The sequence below is a fragment of the Hyla sarda genome, chromosome 8 (assembly GCF_029499605.1).
Source record: "Hyla sarda isolate aHylSar1 chromosome 8, aHylSar1.hap1, whole genome shotgun sequence".
NCBI lineage: Eukaryota > Metazoa > Chordata > Amphibia > Anura > Hylidae > Hyla > Hyla sarda.
The window spans coordinates 118,311,029-118,328,721 of NC_079196.1; the positions used below are offsets into that span (position 1 = coordinate 118,311,029).

The window sequence follows — 17,693 nt, forward strand, 5'->3', positions numbered from 1 at the left end:
ATCCTCATGGGAGGATTATTGCACCAGGACCCTTAGCACTTTTAAAATGCCATTCAATGCCACGGGCTAGATGTAAACTGCAGATGACCATGTTGTGGTAGTTACCATGGATACCCAAGTGATGTGTGAGCTAACACATAGGCCCAACAGATTCCAAGAAGGCCAGAATCACCACCGGCACCACCATCGATTGTCAGGTCACCCGGATTCAGCAAATACCAAAGTCCAAAATGATGCAGGTTTATACTGTTAATTTTCAGTTTATCGTTACAGTTGGTGTTATTCCATGTCGGAAGGGACGCAGCTACAGCCAGTGGGGTAACTAGAGACAGGCAGGCAGCTATGTGCAACAAAGGTAGGCGTGTTGTTTTCATATGCAGATCTGAAATATTGTCTTATATGCAAGAGGAGGAGTGATGGGGGTTCAGGCAAAAGCCAGGCTATGGATTGCATTGCTAAATGCTCCATCAGAGTGCAATGGTCGCCTGTCCTTTTTTTAAGTGATGATGTGGGTTTAGCCTGTGCTGTATGTATGTATGTATGGGTGGCTGACTGCCACCCACCCAGAGAGTGTATGGGAGTCTGGTTGGCTGCCAGCCTTCCTTCCATTCCTATGAGTAATGTGAGTGCTCATGAAGGGGACATGGTTGGGTCCACCCCTTTCCCGGTTATCCCCTCTAGGCCTTTTGGCTTAGATCAAGTGTAAAAAAAGAAAGGATCTTGCGACAGATCGCATCCTGAGGCACGTTTTTTTTTGTGTGAATACTTGCACTTGGGTGACTTGTGAGCACATACTGATACATACGTTCCCTATCTGGGGACCATAAATTAAATGGATTTTTGAGAAAGGGAGCTGATTTGGAAGCTTGCTTCTGTCGCCCTATGCATTGACCCGATGTGGCAGTATCTTCGGGTAGTGAACAGTGCACCACCCCATTCCAGTGTTAAACAAGAAAGATTCTCATTTAATCCTCCGTGGGTGAGAATTTGAGTTTGAGAATTGGAGACCAAAATGATGAGTTGCACTGACTGGTTTATGAACGTCTATTCATTTAGCGTTTTAATGACCATGTTTGCACACTGATTGGTGTAAAAAAAATAAAATAAAACTAAATAATAATAATCTAGCACACCTGTGCAGGTTTGACATGACATGACAGGTAGCTGTCTTGTGGGTGGTGCTGAATCCTGTTAAATGACATGAGGGTCTCATGCCTATACACAAAGGTGTGTCATTGCTGTTGCTTGACCATGCATTGGTTTCTGTGGTCAGTGAATGATAAAAACAAAATTTACCATCCATTGATGGATGGGAAATCCGCCATGAGGCATTTGTTTTTAGAAACTGCTGCTCACAACCAATGTTGCAATGGAGTGTCTCCATCTGCTGGTGGTATTGGAAAGGCATTAGTGCTATGACAGGGTCTGAAGAAGAAGAAGAAGAAGAAGAAGAAGAAGACGGAAAAAAATATATATAAAAAGAAAAAGAGAGAGAGAGAGAGAGACTGACTTAGTGAGCGAGTGAGTGAGAGAGTGAGAGTGAGTGAGAGTGAATGAGTGAGTGAGTGATTGAGTGAGTGAGTGAGTGAGAACAAATGAGTTAAAGCAAGTGAGTGAGAGAGATCGAATGAATGAAAGTCTGAATGACAGAAAGAAAAAAGGATGAAGAAAGAAGCATGAAGAAAAAAAAATGTATATGGAGTTGCTGACATGAGTGCAATCTACAAAGCCGTTGAGGCTGATCCTCATGGGAGGATTATTGCACCAGGACCCTTAGCACTTTTAAAATGCCATTCAATGCCACGGGCTAGATGTAAACTGCAGATGACCATGTTGTGGTAGTTACCATGGATACCCAAGTGATGTGTGAGCTAACACATAGGCCCAACAGATTCCAAGAAGGCCAGAATCACCAGCGGCACCACCATCGATTGTCAGGTCACCCGGATTCAGCAAATACCAGAGTCCAAAATGATGCAGGTTTATACTGTTAATTTTCAGTTTATCGTTACAGTTGGTGTTATTCCATGTCGGAAGGGACGCAGCTACAGCCAGTGGGGTAACTAGAGACAGGCAGGCAGCTATGTGCAACAAAGGTAGGCGTGTTGTTTTCATATGCAGATCTGAAATATTGTCTTATATGCAAGAGGAGGAGTGATGGGGGTTCAGGCAAAAGCCAGGCTATGGATTGCATTGCTAAATGCTCCATCAGAGTGCAATGGTCGCCTGTCCTTTTTTTAAGTGATGATGTGGGTTTAGCCTGTGCTGTATGTATGTATGTATGGGTGGCTGACTGCCACCCACCCAGAGAGTGTATGGGAGTCTGGTTGGCTGCCAGCCTTCCTTCCATTCCTATGAGTAATGTGAGTGCTCATGAAGGGGACATGGTTGGGTCCACCCCTTTCCCGGTTATCCCCTCTAGGCCTTTTGGCTTAGATCAAGTGTAAAAAAAGAAAGGATCTTGCGACAGATCGCATCCTGAGGCACGTTTTTTTTTGTGTGAATACTTGCACTTGGGTGACTTGTGAGCACATACTGATACATACGTTCCCTATCTGGGGACCATAAATTAAATGGATTTTTGAGAAAGGGAGCTGATTTGGAAGCTTGCTTCTGTCGCCCTATGCATTGACCCGATGTGGCAGTATCTTCGGGTAGTGAACAGTGCACCACCCCATTCCAGTGTTAAACAAGAAAGATTCTCATTTAATCCTCCGTGGGTGAGAATTTGAGTTTGAGAATTGGAGACCAAAATGATGAGTTGCACTGACTGGTTTATGAACGTCTATTCATTTAGCGTTTTAATGACCATGTTTGCACACTGATTGGTGTAAAAAAATAAAATAAAACTAAATAATAATAATCTAGCACACCTGTGCAGGTTTGACATGACATGACAGGTAGCTGTCTTGTGGGTGGTGCTGAATCCTGTTAAATGACATGAGGGTCTCATGCCTATACACAAGGGTGTGTCATTGCTGTTGCTTGACCATGCATTGGTTTCTGTGGTCAGTGAATGATAAAAACAAAATTTACCATCCATTGATGGATGGGAAATCCGCCATGAGGCATTTGTTTTTAGAAACTGCTGCTCACAACCAATGTTGCAATGGAGTGTCTCCATCTGCTGGTGGTATTGGAAAGGCATTAGTGCTATGACAGGGTCTGAAGAAGAAGAAGAAGAAGACGGAAAAAAATATATATAAAAAGAAAAAGAGAGAGAGAGACTGACTTAGTGAGCGAGTGAGTGAGAGAGTGAGAGTGAGTGAGAGTGAATGAGTGAGTGAGTGATTGAGTGAGTGAGTGAGTGAGTGAGAACAAATGAGTTAAAGCAAGTGAGTGAGAGAGATCGAATGAATGAAAGTCTGAATGACAGAAAGAAAAAAGGATGAAGAAAGAAGCATGAAGAAAAAAAAATGTATATGGAGTTGCTGACATGAGTGCAATCTACAAAGCCGTTGAGGCTGATCCTCATGGGAGGATTATTGCACCAGGACCCTTAGCACTTTTAAAATGCCATTCAATGCCACGGGCTAGATGTAAACTGCAGATGACCATGTTGTGGTAGTTACCATGGATACCCAAGTGATGTGTGAGCTAACACATAGGCCCAACAGATTCCAAGAAGGCCAGAATCACCAGCGGCACCACCATCGATTGTCAGGTCACCCGGATTCAGCAAATACCAGAGTCCAAAATGATGCAGGTTTATACTGTTAATTTTCAGTTTATCGTTACAGTTGGTGTTATTCCATGTCGGAAGGGACGCAGCTACAGCCAGTGGGGTAACTAGAGACAGGCAGGCAGCTATGTGCAACAAAGGTAGGCGTGTTGTTTTCATATGCAGATCTGAAATATTGTCTTATATGCAAGAGGAGGAGTGATGGGGGTTCAGGCAAAAGCCAGGCTATGGATTGCATTGCTAAATGCTCCATCAGAGTGCAATGGTCGCCTGTCCTTTTTTTAAGTGATGATGTGGGTTTAGCCTGTGCTGTATGTATGTATGTATGGGTGGCTGACTGCCACCCACCCAGAGAGTGTATGGGAGTCTGGTTGGCTGCCAGCCTTCCTTCCATTCCTATGAGTAATGTGAGTGCTCATGAAGGGGACATGGTTGGGTCCACCCCTTTCCCGGTTATCCCCTCTAGGCCTTTTGGCTTAGATCAAGTGTAAAAAAAGAAAGGATCTTGCGACAGATCGCATCCTGAGGCACGTTTTTTTTTGTGTGAATACTTGCACTTGGGTGACTTGTGAGCACATACTGATACATACGTTCCCTATCTGGGGACCATAAATTAAATGGATTTTTGAGAAAGGGAGCTGATTTGGAAGCTTGCTTCTGTCGCCCTATGCATTGACCCGATGTGGCAGTATCTTCGGGTAGTGAACAGTGCACCACCCCATTCCAGTGTTAAACAAGAAAGATTCTCATTTAATCCTCCGTGGGTGAGAATTTGAGTTTGAGAATTGGAGACCAAAATGATGAGTTGCACTGACTGGTTTATGAACGTCTATTCATTTAGCGTTTTAATGACCATGTTTGCACACTGATTGGTGTAAAAAAATAAAATAAAACTAAATAATAATAATCTAGCACACCTGTGCAGGTTTGACATGACATGACAGGTAGCTGTCTTGTGGGTGGTGCTGAATCCTGTTAAATGACATGAGGGTCTCATGCCTATACACAAGGGTGTGTCATTGCTGTTGCTTGACCATGCATTGGTTTCTGTGGTCAGTGAATGATAAAAACAAAATTTACCATCCATTGATGGATGGGAAATCCGCCATGAGGCATTTGTTTTTAGAAACTGCTGCTCACAACCAATGTTGCAATGGAGTGTCTCCATCTGCTGGTGGTATTGGAAAGGCATTAGTGCTATGACAGGGTCTGAAGAAGAAGAAGAAGAAGACGGAAAAAAATATATATAAAAAGAAAAAGAGAGAGAGAGACTGACTTAGTGAGCGAGTGAGTGAGAGAGTGAGAGTGAGTGAGAGTGAATGAGTGAGTGAGTGATTGAGTGAGTGAGTGAGTGAGTGAGTGAGAACAAATGAGTTAAAGCAAGTGAGTGAGAGAGATCGAATGAATGAAAGTCTGAATGACAGAAAGAAAAAAGGATGAAGAAAGAAGCATGAAGAAAAAAAATCTACAAAGCCGTTGAGGCTGATCCTCATGGGAGGATTATTGCACCAGGACCCTTAGCACTTTTAAAATGCCATTCAATGCCACGGGCTAGATGTAAACTGCAGATGACCATGTTGTGGTAGTTACCATGGATACCCAAGTGATGTGTGAGCTAACACATAGGCCCAACAGATTCCAAGAAGGCCAGAATCACCAGCGGCACCACCATCGATTGTCAGGTCACCCGGATTCAGCAAATACCAGAGTCCAAAATGATGCAGGTTTATACTGTTAATTTTCAGTTTATCGTTACAGTTGGTGTTATTCCATGTCGGAAGGGACGCAGCTACAGCCAGTGGGGTAACTAGAGACAGGCAGGCAGCTATGTGCAACAAAGGTAGGCGTGTTGTTTTCATATGCAGATCTGAAATATTGTCTTATATGCAAGAGGAGGAGTGATGGGGGTTCAGGCAAAAGCCAGGCTATGGATTGCATTGCTAAATGCTCCATCAGAGTGCAATGGTCGCCTGTCCTTTTTTTAAGTGATGATGTGGGTTTAGCCTGTGCTGTATGTATGTATGTATGGGTGGCTGACTGCCACCCACCCAGAGAGTGTATGGGAGTCTGGTTGGCTGCCAGCCTTCCTTCCTTCCATTCCTATGAGTAATGTGAGTGCTCATGAAGGGGACATGGTTGGGTCCACCCCTTTCCCGGTTATCCCCTCTAGGCCTTTTGGCTTAGATCAAGTGTAAAAAAAGAAAGGATCTTGCGACAGATCGCATCCTGAGGCACGTTTTTTTTTGTGTGAATACTTGCACTTGGGTGACTTGTGAGCACATACTGATACATACGTTCCCTATCTGGGGACCATAAATTAAATGGATTTTTGAGAAAGGGAGCTGATTTGGAAGCTTGCTTCTGTCGCCCTATGCATTGACCCGATGTGGCAGTATCTTCGGGTAGTGAACAGTGCACCACCCCATTCCAGTGTTAAACAAGAAAGATTCTCATTTAATCCTCCGTGGGTGAGAATTTGAGTTTGAGAATTGGAGACCAAAATGATGAGTTGCACTGACTGGTTTATGAACGTCTATTCATTTAGCGTTTTAATGACCATGTTTGCACACTGATTGGTGTAAAAAAATAAAATAAAACTAAATAATAATAATCTAGCACACCTGTGCAGGTTTGACATGACATGACAGGTAGCTGTCTTGTGGGTGGTGCTGAATCCTGTTAAATGACATGAGGGTCTCATGCCTATACACAAGGGTGTGTCATTGCTGTTGCTTGACCATGCATTGGTTTCTGTGGTCAGTGAATGATAAAAACAAAATTTACCATCCATTGATGGATGGGAAATCCGCCATGAGGCATTTGTTTTTAGAAACTGCTGCTCACAACCAATGTTGCAATGGAGTGTCTCCATCTGCTGGTGGTATTGGAAAGGCATTAGTGCTATGACAGGGTCTGAAGAAGAAGAAGAAGAAGACGGAAAAAAATATATATAAAAAGAAAAAGAGAGAGAGAGACTGACTTAGTGAGCGAGTGAGTGAGAGAGTGAGAGTGAGTGAGAGTGAATGAGTGAGTGAGTGATTGAGTGAGTGAGTGAGTGAGTGAGTGAGAACAAATGAGTTAAAGCAAGTGAGTGAGAGAGATCGAATGAATGAAAGTCTGAATGACAGAAAGAAAAAAGGATGAAGAAAGAAGCATGAAGAAAAAAAATCTACAAAGCCGTTGAGGCTGATCCTCATGGGAGGATTATTGCACCAGGACCCTTAGCACTTTTAAAATGCCATTCAATGCCACGGGCTAGATGTAAACTGCAGATGACCATGTTGTGGTAGTTACCATGGATACCCAAGTGATGTGTGAGCTAACACATAGGCCCAACAGATTCCAAGAAGGCCAGAATCACCAGCGGCACCACCATCGATTGTCAGGTCACCCGGATTCAGCAAATACCAGAGTCCAAAATGATGCAGGTTTATACTGTTAATTTTCAGTTTATCGTTACAGTTGGTGTTATTCCATGTCGGAAGGGACGCAGCTACAGCCAGTGGGGTAACTAGAGACAGGCAGGCAGCTATGTGCAACAAAGGTAGGCGTGTTGTTTTCATATGCAGATCTGAAATATTGTCTTATATGCAAGAGGAGGAGTGATGGGGGTTCAGGCAAAAGCCAGGCTATGGATTGCATTGCTAAATGCTCCATCAGAGTGCAATGGTCGCCTGTCCTTTTTTTAAGTGATGATGTGGGTTTAGCCTGTGCTGTATGTATGTATGTATGGGTGGCTGACTGCCACCCACCCAGAGAGTGTATGGGAGTCTGGTTGGCTGCCAGCCTTCCTTCCTTCCATTCCTATGAGTAATGTGAGTGCTCATGAAGGGGACATGGTTGGGTCCACCCCTTTCCCGGTTATCCCCTCTAGGCCTTTTGGCTTAGATCAAGTGTAAAAAAAGAAAGGATCTTGCGACAGATCGCATCCTGAGGCACGTTTTTTTTTGTGTGAATACTTGCACTTGGGTGACTTGTGAGCACATACTGATACATACGTTCCCTATCTGGGGACCATAAATTAAATGGATTTTTGAGAAAGGGAGCTGATTTGGAAGCTTGCTTCTGTCGCCCTATGCATTGACCCGATGTGGCAGTATCTTCGGGTAGTGAACAGTGCACCACCCCATTCCAGTGTTAAACAAGAAAGATTCTCATTTAATCCTCCGTGGGTGAGAATTTGAGTTTGAGAATTGGAGACCAAAATGATGAGTTGCACTGACTGGTTTATGAACGTCTATTCATTTAGCGTTTTAATGACCATGTTTGCACACTGATTGGTGTAAAAAAATAAAATAAAACTAAATAATAATAATCTAGCACACCTGTGCAGGTTTGACATGACATGACAGGTAGCTGTCTTGTGGGTGGTGCTGAATCCTGTTAAATGACATGAGGGTCTCATGCCTATACACAAGGGTGTGTCATTGCTGTTGCTTGACCATGCATTGGTTTCTGTGGTCAGTGAATGATAAAAACAAAATTTACCATCCATTGATGGATGGGAAATCCGCCATGAGGCATTTGTTTTTAGAAACTGCTGCTCACAACCAATGTTGCAATGGAGTGTCTCCATCTGCTGGTGGTATTGGAAAGGCATTAGTGCTATGACAGGGTCTGAAGAAGAAGAAGAAGAAGACGGAAAAAAATATATATAAAAAGAAAAAGAGAGAGAGAGACTGACTTAGTGAGCGAGTGAGTGAGAGAGTGAGAGTGAGTGAGAGTGAATGAGTGAGTGAGTGATTGAGTGAGTGAGTGAGTGAGTGAGTGAGAACAAATGAGTTAAAGCAAGTGAGTGAGAGAGATCGAATGAATGAAAGTCTGAATGACAGAAAGAAAAAAGGATGAAGAAAGAAGCATGAAGAAAAAAAAATGTATATGGAGTTGCTGACATGAGTGCAATCTACAAAGCCGTTGAGGCTGATCCTCATGGGAGGATTATTGCACCAGGACCCTTAGCACTTTTAAAATGCCATTCAATGCCACGGGCTAGATGTAAACTGCAGATGACCATGTTGTGGTAGTTACCATGGATACCCAAGTGATGTGTGAGCTAACACATAGGCCCAACAGATTCCAAGAAGGCCAGAATCACCAGCGGCACCACCATCGATTGTCAGGTCACCCGGATTCAGCAAATACCAGAGTCCAAAATGATGCAGGTTTATACTGTTAATTTTCAGTTTATCGTTACAGTTGGTGTTATTCCATGTCGGAAGGGACGCAGCTACAGCCAGTGGGGTAACTAGAGACAGGCAGGCAGCTATGTGCAACAAAGGTAGGCGTGTTGTTTTCATATGCAGATCTGAAATATTGTCTTATATGCAAGAGGAGGAGTGATGGGGGTTCAGGCAAAAGCCAGGCTATGGATTGCATTGCTAAATGCTCCATCAGAGTGCAATGGTCGCCTGTCCTTTTTTTAAGTGATGATGTGGGTTTAGCCTGTGCTGTATGTATGTATGTATGGGTGGCTGACTGCCACCCACCCAGAGAGTGTATGGGAGTCTGGTTGGCTGCCAGCCTTCCTTCCATTCCTATGAGTAATGTGAGTGCTCATGAAGGGGACATGGTTGGGTCCACCCCTTTCCCGGTTATCCCCTCTAGGCCTTTTGGCTTAGATCAAGTGTAAAAAAAGAAAGGATCTTGCGACAGATCGCATCCTGAGGCACGTTTTTTTTTGTGTGAATACTTGCACTTGCGTGACTTGTGAGCACATACTGATACATACGTTCCCTATCTGGGGACCATAAATTAAATGGATTTTTGAGAAAGGGAGCTGATTTGGAAGCTTGCTTCTGTCGCCCTATGCATTGACCCGATGTGGCAGTATCTTCGGGTAGTGAACAGTGCACCACCCCATTCCAGTGTTAAACAAGAAAGATTCTCATTTAATCCTCCGTGGGTGAGAATTTGAGTTTGAGAATTGGAGACCAAAATGATGAGTTGCACTGACTGGTTTATGAACGTCTATTCATTTAGCGTTTTAATGACCATGTTTGCACACTGATTGGTGTAAAAAAATAAAATAAAACTAAATAATAATAATCTAGCACACCTGTGCAGGTTTGACATGACATGACAGGTAGCTGTCTTGTGGGTGGTGCTGAATCCTGTTAAATGACATGAGGGTCTCATGCCTATACACAAGGGTGTGTCATTGCTGTTGCTTGACCATGCATTGGTTTCTGTGGTCAGTGAATGATAAAAACAAAATTTACCATCCATTGATGGATGGGAAATCCGCCATGAGGCATTTGTTTTTAGAAACTGCTGCTCACAACCAATGTTGCAATGGAGTGTCTCCATCTGCTGGTGGTATTGGAAAGGCATTAGTGCTATGACAGGGTCTGAAGAAGAAGAAGAAGAAGAAGAAGACGGAAAAAAATATATATAAAAAGAAAAAGAGAGAGAGAGAGAGAGACTGACTTAGTGAGCGAGTGAGTGAGAGAGTGAGAGTGAGTGAGAGTGAATGAGTGAGTGAGTGATTGAGTGAGTGAGTGAGTGAGAACAAATGAGTTAAAGCAAGTGAGTGAGAGAGATCGAATGAATGAAAGTCTGAATGACAGAAAGAAAAAAGGATGAAGAAAGAAGCATGAAGAAAAAAAAATGTATATGGAGTTGCTGACATGAGTGCAATCTACAAAGCCGTTGAGGCTGATCCTCATGGGAGGATTATTGCACCAGGACCCTTAGCACTTTTAAAATGCCATTCAATGCCACGGGCTAGATGTAAACTGCAGATGACCATGTTGTGGTAGTTACCATGGATACCCAAGTGATGTGTGAGCTAACACATAGGCCCAACAGATTCCAAGAAGGCCAGAATCACCAGCGGCACCACCATCGATTGTCAGGTCACCCGGATTCAGCAAATACCAGAGTCCAAAATGATGCAGGTTTATACTGTTAATTTTCAGTTTATCGTTACAGTTGGTGTTATTCCATGTCGGAAGGGACGCAGCTACAGCCAGTGGGGTAACTAGAGACAGGCAGGCAGCTATGTGCAACAAAGGTAGGCGTGTTGTTTTCATATGCAGATCTGAAATATTGTCTTATATGCAAGAGGAGGAGTGATGGGGGTTCAGGCAAAAGCCAGGCTATGGATTGCATTGCTAAATGCTCCATCAGAGTGCAATGGTCGCCTGTCCTTTTTTTAAGTGATGATGTGGGTTTAGCCTGTGCTGTATGTATGTATGTATGGGTGGCTGACTGCCACCCACCCAGAGAGTGTATGGGAGTCTGGTTGGCTGCCAGCCTTCCTTCCATTCCTATGAGTAATGTGAGTGCTCATGAAGGGGACATGGTTGGGTCCACCCCTTTCCCGGTTATCCCCTCTAGGCCTTTTGGCTTAGATCAAGTGTAAAAAAAGAAAGGATCTTGCGACAGATCGCATCCTGAGGCACGTTTTTTTTTGTGTGAATACTTGCACTTGGGTGACTTGTGAGCACATACTGATACATACGTTCCCTATCTGGGGACCATAAATTAAATGGATTTTTGAGAAAGGGAGCTGATTTGGAAGCTTGCTTCTGTCGCCCTATGCATTGACCCGATGTGGCAGTATCTTCGGGTAGTGAACAGTGCACCACCCCATTCCAGTGTTAAACAAGAAAGATTCTCATTTAATCCTCCGTGGGTGAGAATTTGAGTTTGAGAATTGGAGACCAAAATGATGAGTTGCACTGACTGGTTTATGAACGTCTATTCATTTAGCGTTTTAATGACCATGTTTGCACACTGATTGGTGTAAAAAAATAAAATAAAACTAAATAATAATAATCTAGCACACCTGTGCAGGTTTGACATGACATGACAGGTAGCTGTCTTGTGGGTGGTGCTGAATCCTGTTAAATGACATGAGGGTCTCATGCCTATACACAAGGGTGTGTCATTGCTGTTGCTTGACCATGCATTGGTTTCTGTGGTCAGTGAATGATAAAAACAAAATTTACCATCCATTGATGGATGGGAAATCCGCCATGAGGCATTTGTTTTTAGAAACTGCTGCTCACAACCAATGTTGCAATGGAGTGTCTCCATCTGCTGGTGGTATTGGAAAGGCATTAGTGCTATGACAGGGTCTGAAGAAGAAGAAGAAGAAGAAGAAGACGGAAAAAAATATATATAAAAAGAAAAAGAGAGAGAGAGAGAGAGACTGACTTAGTGAGCGAGTGAGTGAGAGAGTGAGAGTGAGTGAGAGTGAATGAGTGAGTGAGTGATTGAGTGAGTGAGTGAGTGAGTGAGAACAAATGAGTTAAAGCAAGTGAGTGAGAGAGATCGAATGAATGAAAGTCTGAATGACAGAAAGAAAAAAGGATGAAGAAAGAAGCATGAAGAAAAAAAAATGTATATGGAGTTGCTGACATGAGTGCAATCTACAAAGCCGTTGAGGCTGATCCTCATGGGAGGATTATTGCACCAGGACCCTTAGCACTTTTAAAATGCCATTCAATGCCACGGGCTAGATGTAAACTGCAGATGACCATGTTGTGGTAGTTACCATGGATACCCAAGTGATGTGTGAGCTAACACATAGGCCCAACAGATTCCAAGAAGGCCAGAATCACCAGCGGCACCACCATCGATTGTCAGGTCACCCGGATTCAGCAAATACCAGAGTCCAAAATGATGCAGGTTTATACTGTTAATTTTCAGTTTATCGTTACAGTTGGTGTTATTCCATGTCGGAAGGGACGCAGCTACAGCCAGTGGGGTAACTAGAGACAGGCAGGCAGCTATGTGCAACAAAGGTAGGCGTGTTGTTTTCATATGCAGATCTGAAATATTGTCTTATATGCAAGAGGAGGAGTGATGGGGGTTCAGGCAAAAGCCAGGCTATGGATTGCATTGCTAAATGCTCCATCAGAGTGCAATGGTCGCCTGTCCTTTTTTTAAGTGATGATGTGGGTTTAGCCTGTGCTGTATGTATGTATGTATGGGTGGCTGACTGCCACCCACCCAGAGAGTGTATGGGAGTCTGGTTGGCTGCCAGCCTTCCTTCCTTCCATTCCTATGAGTAATGTGAGTGCTCATGAAGGGGACATGGTTGGGTCCACCCCTTTCCCGGTTATCCCCTCTAGGCCTTTTGGCTTAGATCAAGTGTAAAAAAAGAAAGGATCTTGCGACAGATCGCATCCTGAGGCACGTTTTTTTTTTGTGTGAATACTTGCACTTGGGTGACTTGTGAGCACATACTGATACATACGTTCCCTATCTGGGGACCATAAATTAAATGGATTTTTGAGAAAGGGAGCTGATTTGGAAGCTTGCTTCTGTCGCCCTACGCATTGACCCGATGTGGCAGTATCTTCGGGTAGTGAACAGTGCACCACCCCATTCCAGTGTTAAACAAGAAAGATTCTCATTTAATCCTCCGTGGGTGAGAATTTGAGTTTGAGAATTGGAGACCAAAATGATGAGTTGCACTGACTGGTTTATGAACGTCTATTCATTTAGCGTTTTAATGACCATGTTTGCACACTGATTGGTGTAAAAAAATAAAATAAAACTAAATAATAATAATCTAGCACACCTGTGCAGGTTTGACATGACATGACAGGTAGCTGTCTTGTGGGTGGTGCTGAATCCTGTTAAATGACATGAGGGTCTCATGCCTATACACAAGGGTGTGTCATTGCTGTTGCTTGACCATGCATTGGTTTCTGTGGTCAGTGAATGATAAAAACAAAATTTACCATCCATTGATGGATGGGAAATCCGCCATGAGGCATTTGTTTTTAGAAACTGCTGCTCACAACCAATGTTGCAATGGAGTGTCTCCATCTGCTGGTGGTATTGGAAAGGCATTAGTGCTATGACAGGGTCTGAAGAAGAAGAAGAAGAAGACGGAAAAAAATATATATAAAAAGAAAAAGAGAGAGAGAGACTGACTTAGTGAGCGAGTGAGTGAGAGAGTGAGAGTGAGTGAGAGTGAATGAGTGAGTGAGTGAGTGATTGAGTGAGTGAGTGAGTGAGTGAGTGAGTGAGAACAAATGAGTTAAAGCAAGTGAGTGAGAGAGATCGAATGAATGAAAGTCTGAATGACAGAAAGAAAAAAGGATGAAGAAAGAAGCATGAAGAAAAAAAAATGTATATGGAGTTGCTGACATGAGTGCAATCTACAAAGCCGTTGAGGCTGATCCTCATGGGAGGATTATTGCACCAGGACCCTTAGCACTTTTAAAATGCCATTCAATGCCACGGGCTAGATGTAAACTGCAGATGACCATGTTGTGGTAGTTACCATGGATACCCAAGTGATGTGTGAGCTAACACATAGGCCCAACAGATTCCAAGAAGGCCAGAATCACCAGCGGCACCACCATCGATTGTCAGGTCACCCGGATTCAGCAAATACCAGAGTCCAAAATGATGCAGGTTTATACTGTTAATTTTCAGTTTATCGTTACAGTTGGTGTTATTCCATGTCGGAAGGGACGCAGCTACAGCCAGTGGGGTAACTAGAGACAGGCAGGCAGCTATGTGCAACAAAGGTAGGCGTGTTGTTTTCATATGCAGATCTGAAATATTGTCTTATATGCAAGAGGAGGAGTGATGGGGGTTCAGGCAAAAGCCAGGCTATGGATTGCATTGCTAAATGCTCCATCAGAGTGCAATGGTCGCCTGTCCTTTTTTTAAGTGATGATGTGGGTTTAGCCTGTGCTGTATGTATGTATGTATGGGTGGCTGACTGCCACCCACCCAGAGAGTGTATGGGAGTCTGGTTGGCTGCCAGCCTTCCTTCCTTCCATTCCTATGAGTAATGTGAGTGCTCATGAAGGGGACATGGTTGGGTCCACCCCTTTCCCGGTTATCCCCTCTAGGCCTTTTGGCTTAGATCAAGTGTAAAAAAAGAAAGGATCTTGCGACAGATCGCATCCTGAGGCACGTTTTTTTTTGTGTGAATACTTGCACTTGGGTGACTTGTGAGCACATACTGATACATACGTTCCCTATCTGGGGACCATAAATTAAATGGATTTTTGAGAAAGGGAGCTGATTTGGAAGCTTGCTTCTGTCGCCCTATGCATTGACCCGATGTGGCAGTATCTTCGGGTAGTGAACAGTGCACCACCCCATTCCAGTGTTAAACAAGAAAGATTCTCATTTAATCCTCCGTGGGTGAGAATTTGAGTTTGAGAATTGGAGACCAAAATGATGAGTTGCACTGACTGGTTTATGAACGTCTATTCATTTAGCGTTTTAATGACCATGTTTGCACACTGATTGGTGTAAAAAAATAAAATAAAACTAAATAATAATAATCTAGCACACCTGTGCAGGTTTGACATGACATGACAGGTAGCTGTCTTGTGGGTGGTGCTGAATCCTGTTAAATGACATGAGGGTCTCATGCCTATACACAAGGGTGTGTCATTGCTGTTGCTTGACCATGCATTGGTTTCTGTGGTCAGTGAATGATAAAAACAAAATTTACCATCCATTGATGGATGGGAAATCCGCCATGAGGCATTTGTTTTTAGAAACTGCTGCTCACAACCAATGTTGCAATGGAGTGTCTCCATCTGCTGGTGGTATTGGAAAGGCATTAGTGCTATGACAGGGTCTGAAGAAGAAGAAGAAGAAGACGGAAAAAAATATATATAAAAAGAAAAAGAGAGAGAGAGACTGACTTAGTGAGCGAGTGAGTGAGAGAGTGAGAGTGAGTGAGAGTGAATGAGTGAGTGAGTGATTGAGTGAGTGAGTGAGTGAGTGAGTGAGAACAAATGAGTTAAAGCAAGTGAGTGAGAGAGATCGAATGAATGAAAGTCTGAATGACAGAAAGAAAAAAGGATGAAGAAAGAAGCATGAAGAAAAAAAAATGTATATGGAGTTGCTGACATGAGTGCAATCTACAAAGCCGTTGAGGCTGATCCTCATGGGAGGATTATTGCACCAGGACCCTTAGCACTTTTAAAATGCCATTCAATGCCACGGGCTAGATGTAAACTGCAGATGACCATGTTGTGGTAGTTACCATGGATACCCAAGTGATGTGTGAGCTAACACATAGGCCCAACAGATTCCAAGAAGGCCAGAATCACCAGCGGCACCACCATCGATTGTCAGGTCACCCGGATTCAGCAAATACCAGAGTCCAAAATGATGCAGGTTTATACTGTTAATTTTCAGTTTATCGTTACAGTTGGTGTTATTCCATGTCGGAAGGGACGCAGCTACAGCCAGTGGGGTAACTAGAGACAGGCAGGCAGCTATGTGCAACAAAGGTAGGCGTGTTGTTTTCATATGCAGATCTGAAATATTGTCTTATATGCAAGAGGAGGAGTGATGGGGGTTCAGGCAAAAGCCAGGCTATGGATTGCATTGCTAAATGCTCCATCAGAGTGCAATGGTCGCCTGTCCTTTTTTTAAGTGATGATGTGGGTTTAGCCTGTGCTGTATGTATGTATGTATGGGTGGCTGACTGCCACCCACCCAGAGAGTGTATGGGAGTCTGGTTGGCTGCCAGCCTTCCTTCCTTCCATTCCTATGAGTAATGTGAGTGCTCATGAAGGGGACATGGTTGGGTCCACCCCTTTCCCGGTTATCCCCTCTAGGCCTTTTGGCTTAGATCAAGTGTAAAAAAAGAAAGGATCTTGCGACAGATCGCATCCTGAGGCACGTTTTTTTTTTTGTGTGAATACTTGCACTTGGGTGACTTGTGAGCACATACTGATACATACGTTCCCTATCTGGGGACCATAAATTAAATGGATTTTTGAGAAAGGGAGCTGATTTGGAAGCTTGCTTCTGTCGCCCTATGCATTGACCCGATGTGGCAGTATCTTCGGGTAGTGAACAGTGCACCACCCCATTCCAGTGTTAAACAAGAAAGATTCTCATTTAATCCTCCGTGGGTGAGAATTTGAGTTTGAGAATTGGAGACCAAAATGATGAGTTGCACTGACTGGTTTATGAACGTCTATTCATTTAGCGTTTTAATGACCATGTTTGCACACTGATTGGTGTAAAAAAATAAAATAAAACTAAATAATAATAATCTAGCACACCTGTGCAGGTTTGACATGACATGACAGGTAGCTGTCTTGTGGGTGGTGCTGAATCCTGTTAAATGACATGAGGGTCTCATGCCTATACACAAGGGTGTGTCATTGCTGTTGCTTGACCATGCATTGGTTTCTGTGGTCAGTGAATGATAAAAACAAAATTTACCATCCATTGATGGATGGGAAATCCGCCATGAGGCATTTGTTTTTAGAAACTGCTGCTCACAACCAATGTTGCAATGGAGTGTCTCCATCTGCTGGTGGTATTGGAAAGGCATTAGTGCTATGACAGGGTCTGAAGAAGAAGAAGAAGAAGACGGAAAAAAATATATATAAAAAGAAAAAGAGAGAGAGAGAGAGAGACTGACTTAGTGAGCGAGTGAGTGAGAGAGTGAGAGTGAGTGAGAGTGAATGAGTGAGTGAGTGATTGAGTGAGTGAGTGAGTGAGTGAGAACAAATGAGTTAAAGCAAGTGAGTGAGAGAGATCGAATGAATGAAAGTCTGAATGACAGAAAGAAAAAAGGATGAAGAAAGAAGCATGAAGAAAAAAAAATGTATATGGAGTTGCTGACATGAGTGCAATCTACAAAGCCGTTGAGGCTGATCCTCATGGGAGGATTATTGCACCAGGACCCTTAGCACTTTTAAAATGCCATTCAATGCCACGGGCTAGATGTAAACTGCAGATGACCATGTTGTGGTAGTTACCATGGATACCCAAGTGATGTGTGAGCTAACACATAGGCCCAACAGATTCCAAGAAGGCCAGAATCACCAGCGGCACCACCATCGATTGTCAGGTCACCCGGATTCAGCAAATACCAGAGTCCAAAATGATGCAGGTTTATACTGTTAATTTTCAGTTTATCGTTACAGTTGGTGTTATTCCATGTCGGAAGGGACGCAGCTACAGCCAGTGGGGTAACTAGAGACAGGCAGGCAGCTATGTGCAACAAAGGTAGGCGTGTTGTTTTCATATGCAGATCTGAAATATTGTCTTATAT

At 43.4% G+C, this 17,693-nt stretch overlaps 10 pseudogenes; all 10 read left to right on the forward strand.

Moving 5' to 3' along the window:
• Positions 1–670: 670 nt before the first annotated feature.
• LOC130287494 (U2 spliceosomal RNA) lies at positions 671–934 on the forward strand (annotated as a pseudogene).
• Positions 935–2,411: 1,477 nt separating this feature from the next.
• LOC130287495 (U2 spliceosomal RNA) lies at positions 2,412–2,675 on the forward strand (annotated as a pseudogene).
• Positions 2,676–4,137: 1,462 nt separating this feature from the next.
• Positions 4,138–4,401, forward strand: LOC130287496 (U2 spliceosomal RNA; annotated as a pseudogene).
• Positions 4,402–5,841: 1,440 nt separating this feature from the next.
• LOC130287497 (U2 spliceosomal RNA) lies at positions 5,842–6,105 on the forward strand (annotated as a pseudogene).
• A 1,440-nt stretch (positions 6,106–7,545) lies between these two features.
• Positions 7,546–7,809, forward strand: LOC130287499 (U2 spliceosomal RNA; annotated as a pseudogene).
• A 1,466-nt stretch (positions 7,810–9,275) lies between these two features.
• LOC130285636 (U2 spliceosomal RNA) lies at positions 9,276–9,539 on the forward strand (annotated as a pseudogene).
• Positions 9,540–11,009: 1,470 nt separating this feature from the next.
• On the forward strand, positions 11,010–11,273 carry LOC130287500 (U2 spliceosomal RNA; annotated as a pseudogene).
• Positions 11,274–12,751: 1,478 nt separating this feature from the next.
• Positions 12,752–13,016, forward strand: LOC130287544 (U2 spliceosomal RNA; annotated as a pseudogene).
• Positions 13,017–14,494: 1,478 nt separating this feature from the next.
• On the forward strand, positions 14,495–14,758 carry LOC130287501 (U2 spliceosomal RNA; annotated as a pseudogene).
• Positions 14,759–16,228: 1,470 nt separating this feature from the next.
• On the forward strand, positions 16,229–16,494 carry LOC130288364 (U2 spliceosomal RNA; annotated as a pseudogene).
• Positions 16,495–17,693: the final 1,199 nt, after the last annotated feature.